The sequence below is a fragment of the Vombatus ursinus genome, unplaced genomic scaffold, assembly GCF_900497805.2.
Source record: "Vombatus ursinus unplaced genomic scaffold, bare-nosed wombat genome assembly UNPS02008159.1, whole genome shotgun sequence".
NCBI classification, from domain to species: Eukaryota; Metazoa; Chordata; class Mammalia; order Diprotodontia; family Vombatidae; genus Vombatus; species Vombatus ursinus.
This window is the reverse complement of record NW_020947937.1, coordinates 1-9,545: the sequence shown is the minus strand read 5'-3', so window position 1 is coordinate 9,545 and position 9,545 is coordinate 1. Positions and strand designations below refer to the sequence as shown.

General features: G+C 37.3%; 1 pseudogene; it reads left to right on the top strand.

Annotated features, from left to right (window-relative positions):
- Positions 1 to 5,349: 5,349 nt before the first annotated feature.
- On the top strand, positions 5,350 to 5,541 carry LOC114034133 (annotated as a pseudogene).
- Positions 5,542 to 9,545: the final 4,004 nt, after the last annotated feature.

Genomic DNA, 9,545 nt, shown 5'->3' with positions numbered 1-9,545 from the left:
TATGGGGATCTAGTATGCAACTCCGCCAAGGACTAGGAAAAGCATCCTGTATCGTTAATCACTAATATTATTATATCCTTTGATAATCTTAGTAAAAGTATAATTAGCATTACTATAGTGTGAATGTTCATTTGCACTGAAGTCTCAGAGTGAATTCAATGATTCTTTCCCTGCCTACCTACAGGTTTGTTGTGAGGAGAGTGCAATGCAAATTTTAAAGTGAACAGTGTTATTAACTAGGTCCTATAAAGTCACAGCCCTGGAACAGGTGGCTACCAATCATCTAGCATTCTGGCCCTCATTGCTACAAGCCCATTTACCATGGGGGTACCACGCAGAATGCAATAGCTCCATTGCTCAAACTGCTGTGATTACATCAACATGTCAGAATAATACTAGGGGCTAGAATGCTACTCTAACATTGCTATTAGTAATAATAAAAATAGGCTATTAGAAGAACTGAATCACCCCCAGATTGCCATTCTCCCTATACACGAAGCCAAAGGAGACAAAGGAGTTACAGTTTAATGGAAAGCTGGATCAAAGATCATCTTTAAAAAGGTAAACTAAATATAAATAGTTGGTAGGGATGGTTTCATTGTGTGCACAAAGGCAACAAGTATCATTTCATGATTTGGTCATCTCACTTTATGGTGCTCATAACGAGCAAGTATAAAAATAACACAAGGAAAATTATTGTACTATCTTTTTTTCAGAATGCCTTGTTTGTATTTTTATTTTTTTCTCTTAATTTATGGAATAAAACTAGCATTTCTATAACATAGTATAATAAAAAGATGATTGCACATGAAATTGCAAATTTGTTATGTACAATTTGCTTTTCCTTTTAAATATATAATAAAATTATGTAAATTTATTTTACATTTACTGACATTTGTTAGAGATGATAAAGAAGTAAAGAAATTCTATGAGAAAGCTACAAGACAATGTAAACCCTGATACTTAGTGGTTTTAATATAAAAGTGGACATAACTTACGAGTGGGAATAGCAGAATGGCACCATGGCCTCCCCGCCTCTCCCAACATGCCACTGTTTCTGCTTCCAGTTCAGCACCCACACCCATCCACGTAGCTCCTTGCAAAGAAGAAGCCTACCATTCCTATCACCACCACCACCAACAACTGCCAAACAACTGCCATCCCCAGTATTTAGCAAGTGGTTGCACATAGTAAATTCTTAATAATTTCTTTTTCATTCCTTCATAGGAGAAGATGACAAAAATATATTGGAAAATATGGTTTGTGATAAAGAAATGAAAGTAGCCAAAAACCTGTAAGATTATTCAGAAGCTTCAAATATGCATAACAAGAACGTTGGCTTTGAGAAGGGAAATGGAAGACATCAACCATAGCCAGCACCAAGCAACAGTTAAAAAATAAAATCGACTGTATCTTAACAGATTGGCAATTATTACCTACTGAAGTGGAAATCATATCAGATTTAGCTGTCTGTGTGAAATTATTGATTAATTAGACAAAGGTTAAAATCAGCTTCAAAGTAGGATAAAGATAAGAATAACAATATTGTATGTAGCTATAATAGATCCAACCCAACCTATTTAAACAAAATTGTGAAAAATAGTTGCTATAACAGAAGCCAAAATAATATTAACTCTTATTATTAATATTAGTAACAACAGAGTGCTTGAAGGTTTGTGAAATGCTGTGTCTATATGTGTATACATACATATGTACATATATAATACAACTTGTTATTGTTGTTATTTGTCCTTCGTTCTTGAAGAGGACCAATGACATTAGGAAGGTGATGTCTAACTTGCAAGTGAATTGGACTTAAGTGAAGCCCAGCTGTGCAAAGTTATCAGCCTCTCTCTCTCCTCCAGAGCCATCTTGGTCCAATGGAAAGATATGTCAGGACAACTGGAAATAGCCCCAGATGCAGTGGGAGACACTGGCCTTTTTAAGCTAGTTTTTCCCAGGTCTCAGTTTGTCTGAGGCAACACCCATTATTATAACCTACAGTGCTTTAAGGTTTGCAAAATGTTGTGTCTATATGTGTACACACATACATATACATATAAGTATACAGGGTGTTTCAAAAGTTTTAGTGCAATTTTAAGCTATTAAAGCGAAGGAGGCACTAAGATTTTGGGGGTATCCCATATAAATTAATTTGTTTCAAAGAAGAAACTATTCACCAAATTCTTGATCTGTTTACCCAAGCAGTCAAAACAACACTAGTTTATAATGTAATAAATATGTGTAAAATGTTACTAAGGAAGTTGTTAGAACATTAATTAAGCCATTTATAATCAAAAGCAGTGGAGAGGAAAACAAGCCTATAAAAAGTTTGGCATGAGAACCCAGGAGGCCTGACGATGCTGAAAAAAGCATTTATACTTGAAACTGGAAGAACAACAAACAAATAGATGTGAAATTGAACAGATTTGCTATAGTTCCATAGCAACTTATCCATATCACTGACCATCATACGTTCTCATAAAGATTTTTATAGAAATGCAAAAGTAGAGTTATAGTTATATAGCTACTTCTCAGAAATATCTTTCATCCCTGTGGCGTCTTCCTCTGACTGTTTCCGCCCTCCATTTAAAGCAGGATGCCCAAGGCTAGCCATGTCTGCGTTCCTTTCCAGTAAGCACTCCTGACTCTGTCTTCCCTCCATCAGAATGTAAGCACCTTGAAAACAAGGACTATCTTTCTGTTACTTGTATTTCCAGGACATAGAAAAGTGCCTGGTACATATATGGTATCATAGTACCTAAGTTAAAATGGTCCTTGAGACAATTAATCTGGAAAGGGTATACTTGTTGCTTCTTCCTCCCTCTCCCCCATAGAATATGAGCTCCTTGTGCAGTGACTATTAAATTTTTATCTTGTATTCCTCACACCTAGCACAGTACCTAAAACATATTAAGTCCTTAATAAATGCATACTAATTGACTGATTGACCTAATAAATGCTTACTGGTTGACTGACAAAAGAATACCATACTAGAGGTGACACAATTTTAAAAGCACTCTAGGATTGATTTTAAAAAATAACTCAAAGGGAATAGTCTAAGAGAATGGAAAAGTTGATAGACAGAATTATTATCCCCCCAAAAAAGTGACAAAGTCAATAAGCATTTATTAAGCACTTAGTTCCAGGCACTATTCTAAGTGTCGGAAATACAAATAGCAGAAAGACACTCAATGTCGTTAAGGATCTTACGTTCTGATGGGGGAAGACAACTTATAAAAGGAAAGAGAGTAACGAAGATGGTGAGATGGAGAGGGACAGTCCAGAGAGTCAAGAGTGCATAGTGGAGAAGACATGACTAGCCTGGGCATCCTCCTTAAAATGAAAGGAGGAAACAGCCAATCAGAAAAAGATGCTGGGGTGGAACATACTTCCAAGAAGTAGATATTTTCTCATAATTCTACTTTCTTACTTTCTCATGTCTATAAAAATCATTATGAGAATGTTCTATTGATGTATTAAGGGTATCCGGTAAAAAAAAAATTGAAAGGAATGAGCAGAACTTTACTGTAATACAAATGACTAAGAGGTAAATAAAATATACTGTGTTCATTTTTGGTTGATTTTTTTAAAAAAGCATCTGATAGAAATGATTGGAATTGTCCTACCACAAGCTGTTCCCATTCATATGTTAAGATTGTATAAGTGATTAAATATATACAAGATTCCTTGATAAATATCACCATGATCTTCTGACTTATACATAACTTCAAACGAGATATAAAAGACAGAGTCATATGATTGCAAAGGTATTTGCCACTGTCATAATCAATATCCTGCCAAGGTAAGTGAACTTATCCACAGCATTCAAAATTTCTCACACTGAACTGCCAAGCATTCAAACTCTACTGCAGAGAGCACAACTCCAGTGGGCTGGCCATGTAGTCTGAGTGCCAAACTCATGTTCACCTAAAAGACTATTTTACAAAGAACTTGCTTGGTGCAAGCACTCACACAGAGGTCAGAAGGAAGGATACAATGACACTTTTAAGGTCTCTCTGAAGAAATTTAGCATTGATGGTGAGACTTGAGACACTGGCACAGAACAACCCAGCATGGCATGCCCACGTCAAAGAAGGCACTGTGCTCCACCAGCAAAAGAGAATCACAATAGCACAAAGGAAATGTGAGACGTGTAAATCTAGAGACATCTCTGTCCCAAATGTTCAAACAGCCTATTTGTGCCTGACCTATGTTGGAGCCTTCTGAGTTCATGGTGGACTTATCAGCCACAGTTGAACACACTGTACCTTGACCCCAACATCCTGATATCATTGATTCTCTTTTGAGTACAAAACACGAACAAGTGCATGTCCTAGGCAGAGTCCAAATAAAAACTAGATGTCCTCTATGGTGCTTGTTTAGATGCTTCTGTTTGCAGAGAGCATAATACTAACACTCTGGAACTCTGGAACAGCAAAGGACCTCCTCCATGAGATCCAGAGATAATCAAAATAGATCAATTTGGCAATCCAAGAAAAACCAAATGGTTAAGTCTACATATTTCCCATATTATGACATGCAATAAGACTCTCTTAAAGTTCTCTTCTGATGCTTCATCATGACATGAAGGTAATGTTGAGGTCTTGAAGTCTCTGCCAGCTTAGACACAAGCTTGGATGGTCATACAAAGTCAAAAAAGATTCAATTCATAGAATCGGCAACAGATTGTATGTGAATTATCTGAGTATCTAGTTAAATCAGAGAGGACTATCACCACGCTGGTAGAAATAGGATGAATTTTTCAGCCGCAACAATTCTCCAAGACTTCCTACTGAATTGTGGAGAGGTTACAACCTGTATCAGTATTACCCACATCAACAAAATCACAGATCATTAAAGTACAGATGTCATGACATGCAGTTGGATGAGCAACCCACTGAGTCAGTCCATCAGTATCTATACTGTGAGCAGTCTCAACATATGAATAATTGGTTGGCCACAGAAATGAGTTGGAACAGAACACTGCTAGGTCCCAATGAGTGTAAATAAAGAATCCCCTAAAGTGATCACATGCATTCAGATTCACACATTTGAAGTCATAATTATGTAAAATAAGGTAACTGGTTCTAACCCACGTTTAAATTTGAATAATGTGACCACTTCGGGAGGATTCAGGGTTAACATTAAATAGGACCTCACTATACCCGACTTTTGAGAAACTAAGTGGTACTCTAAATTAACCCCAAGCTATTCTCTATTGCAAAAGTTTGTCTTCTTAAGAATGTTCTCGGAGCAAGGTCAGTAGGGAGAAGGCGCTTCCGTAGCCATCTCTTCCTCCCTCCTCCATTGCGGCCTCCTCTGCGGTCGCAGAGCCTTGGAAGCGCCATGTTGGGGCAGAGCTTGCACAGGTTCTCCACCTCCTTGGTTCGCAGGAGCCACTATGAGGAGGGCCCAGGGAAGAATCTGCCCTTTTCAGTGGAAGACAAAGGGTGGTTGCTGGCAATGATGACTATATTCTTTGGATCTGGATTTGCTGCACCTTTCCTTATAGTACGACATCAGCTGCTTAAGAAATAAGACTCTCCTATACAGAAATCAGACTTGAAGAACAACAACTGCTTATAAAAGCAGTTTTGAAGAATGGAGTAAGCAAACTATTTACCATAGTATATGTCTTTGTAAATAAATCTATTAAATGAAAAAAAACCAGAATGTTCTCCCAGTAATAATGACTATAAATCATAGAACAATTTAATTCAATTCAACAAGCACTAATTAAGCACCTATGTTCAATGTATGGCTAATAAGATAATTTTTTTAAAAAATCCCTGCCCTCAAGGTTCTTATATTCTGCCGGAGGATACAATGAGTAAACAGAAATAAATACAAGGTTAATTTGAGAAGGGAGTGAACGCTAACAACTAGACAGATAGTAAAAGAAGTCTCCTGAAGGAAGTGACACACTGAATCTAAGCCTTGAAGAAAGTTAAGGGCTATAGAAAGCAAATATGAGACAAATCGCCACTTCACATATAGGGGATACTGTGTATAGGCAAGGAGGTGGTAGATATAATGCCAAGTTCAAGTAGTTCTATTGGTAGGCTAGTGTGCCTAGAATGTGGAGCATTTAAAGGGGAGTAATATGAAATAAGTGTGAAAAAGTAGGTTGGAGGCAGAATGTAAATGGATCTGAATGCCAAACTAGGGAATTTATATTTTATCCTAGAGGCAACACTATCATCTCAAAAGAAGCAAAATTATAGATGACTCATAGGGTAATGAAAAGTCATGTGGTGATTATAAGTAGCCTACCAAATAATACTATCGAGAACGTGCACTCAAGAAGTGGTTAAGGGGAAAAAAAGAAACCATAAAATCATGGCACATACATGTTTTAACGGAAAAGGATATGGGCCAGTCATATAACAAATAAAGGATAACGGAGATGCAATCTGAGTGCACTGGTGTCTATGAAATTAAAGGACCTACCAGAAAACTTCCAGTATGTTGCATAGGCTTCTTAGGGAGGATATATATATGTATGTGTATATATATATAATATATAAAATATGTATATATGTATATATAGACACACACGCACACACATACATATACATTCATACACACACATATACATACACACATATATATGAGCACGGACACTAGAATATGAAGCAGAGGATTAGCTAAGTAGCCACACCAATAAAATCATGGATCCATCAAAACATCCAAGTAATCCAAGAATCATGTTAAAGGTTCAAATATCAAGAACTTGGTTTTTTTTGTTCGTTTGTTTGTTTTTGGTGAGGCAATCACAGTTAAGTGACATGTCCACACAGCTAGTAAGTGTCAAGTGTCTGAGGTCATATTTGAACTTAGGTCCTCCTGACGCCAAGGCTGGAGTTCTATCCACTGCGCCACCTAGCTGCCCCTAGGAACTTGGTTTTGTGAATTACTAGTCCCTTTTCTATTTTCACCATCTCCCCTTGCTATCCACGTCTTAATTATTTAACCCTTTATCAGTGCTTCCATCAGCGATGATAAGGTTAAAGGGAAAAAGTGAAATTCAATGGAGCTTTGTCTGATTGTGAATAGAGAATTTCCTTGTTGTTTTTGTGTCTCTAGCACCTAGCAGAGCTCCTGGCACATAACTGGTGCTTCTTAAATGCTTAGTGATTAATGGTTTAGCAGTATTGGAAGGGACCTTAAAGATTACCTAATCTAACACTCTCACTTTACTCTTCTGAGGAGACAGGTAGTGACTAGAACAGGGTCACAACTAAGATAATGGCAAAGCCAGGACTAGGAATCCCAGAGCACCTAACTGTTGTACTGTACACTTTACATTAAACCATGTGAGATGGAGAGAAGACAGACAGACAGACAATGGGGAGGGAGAGGATGAGAGAAAACTAGGAATACAAAAACAAGCAAGACAGTCCCTACTTTCAAGGGACTTCCATTGAATGGGGAGAAGACAACATTTTTTTTAAGGCAATTGGGGTTAAGTGACTTGCCCAGGGTCAGCCAGCTAGTAAGTGTCAAGCGTTTGGTCTGAGGCCGGATTTGAACTCAGCTCCTTCTGACTTCAGGGCCGGTGCTCTATCTACTGTGCCACCTAGCTGCCCTGAGAAGACAACATTTAAAGGGGAACTGGAAAATTGGAAGGGAAGGGGGGAGGTAACCTTGGCAAAGCAAAGATGCCAGTGAGGAGGTATTGTCTCAAGGTTGATTACTAGCTCTGCCAGCAAGGATGTTTGGGCATTAACTATACTTTTCAATTATCTAGGCTCTTTCTGTCTCTCACTATCATGAATAATTGAAAATGGGTTATAAGTAGTGAGGAACATTCAAAATTGGAACCAAAAAAAACACAATTAAATTCTGCAAAATAACTTTTAAAAATATATTTAAGTGATACTCAGTAATAAGGTTGGTAGATTTTTTTCATATCTCAGCCAGCTGCATTATGTTCTGAAGGAAAAACTAACTGAAGAGCACATACCCAAGATTTTGCATGAAAAGAAAAACAAAAGGAGGCAGGTCTGGCATGTGGCTTGCTCTCTGGAATGCTCACGAGTGCCTAAAACAATTCAGTAAGAGGCCCATTGTATGTGTGCTCACTACATCTGGAAAATGCTTGTCCTGGGTAAAGCCTTTCTCCATTCTTTAATTCTGCTACTAACTCACTATGTGACCTTGGGCAAATCACTTAACCTCTCTTGGTTTCAGTCTGCTCATTTGTAAAATAAGGGGCTGGATTCCAGCTGTGAAATGCTGTGTGTTTGGATTTTTTTTTTAATTTGGCATGCCCACTTTATCACCCTTCATCATAAATGGGTTGGAAACATGTTATCTTCTGACTGCTGCTTTTTTGTGTGTGTACACTGCTGGTACTGAGTAGCAACTATTTTTTTTAAATATCTCAACTATAATTCTCTAGATTATACAATAACAAGCAAAGGTCAGGGTTGCAAAGGTCATAAAAATAGCAGGCTATAAATAAAGTTAAATGTAGTATACTTCCTTTTTATGTTGAGATGAAAGTATAGACTTCGGTTGCATGGGCGGGGGAAGGGAACAAGTTAAAAAAACCAAATGTTATCTGCTTTAATGGAACTCAGGGGTATACTGTATGGGTGACACAGATACATTACTCTCCTTAGCCATGGTAGAGTTACTTATGTGCACTGGGGAAAGAATATACCTCTATATTTAGAGTAGTTTGGCCTGAGCTAAATATAAGAAAGAACATGGGAAAGGATGTAGAGAAGGAGAAAAATATATTTATTAATATTTGGTTTGCTTATTTCTAGAGAGACAGCTTAGGAAATACAATGCCCATATGCAATATTCCTGTTTGTAATTATACACAGCGGTGTACTGAAAAGAAATCAATCTGAAAACTGAAAACCAGCCGATTTTTCGGGGGGGGGGTGCATTTTCATATACGGCTGAATGTCTTCTTGCTGAATATATATATATATACATATATATACATATATATACATATATATGTATATATATATATATGGCTGATAGTGTCTGGCAGCAGAAAAAGTGTCAGAATCTATGTGTATAGGTAGGGCCATACTGAAATATCTGGCTTTCTAATGATGAAACTGTGTGTTCAGTGTCTCCTTACAAGATCAAAATCCATGGTGAGGGAGAGGGTGGAAAAAAAGAAAGAGAAAGAAACAAGCCTGGAAGGAAAAAATGTAGCTTCCCATAAATGGCCCTTTATAGACATTCTGGATGGGAAATTGCTGTACTAAGGAAACACTATGTATAAAAATTGGAAAGCCTATTGTTTACTTAGATGTATGAAAAGAAATAGGTCAGTGACTTTGTTTCCATGGTGACTATTATTGAAATAAGACAAACTGACACCAATGCTGATTTATTTTCCTATTCAAACCCTCTTTAAAGATCACTTTAATCTGAGTTTACTATTGGATATAAACACAGTGACTGAATGAGCTTTCAGAGGAATTACCTTTTGCTACTTGCAAATGAGAAAGGAAGAAAGGATGAGTGTGTGTGTGTGTGTGTGTGTGTGTGTGTGTGTGTGTGTGTGTGTG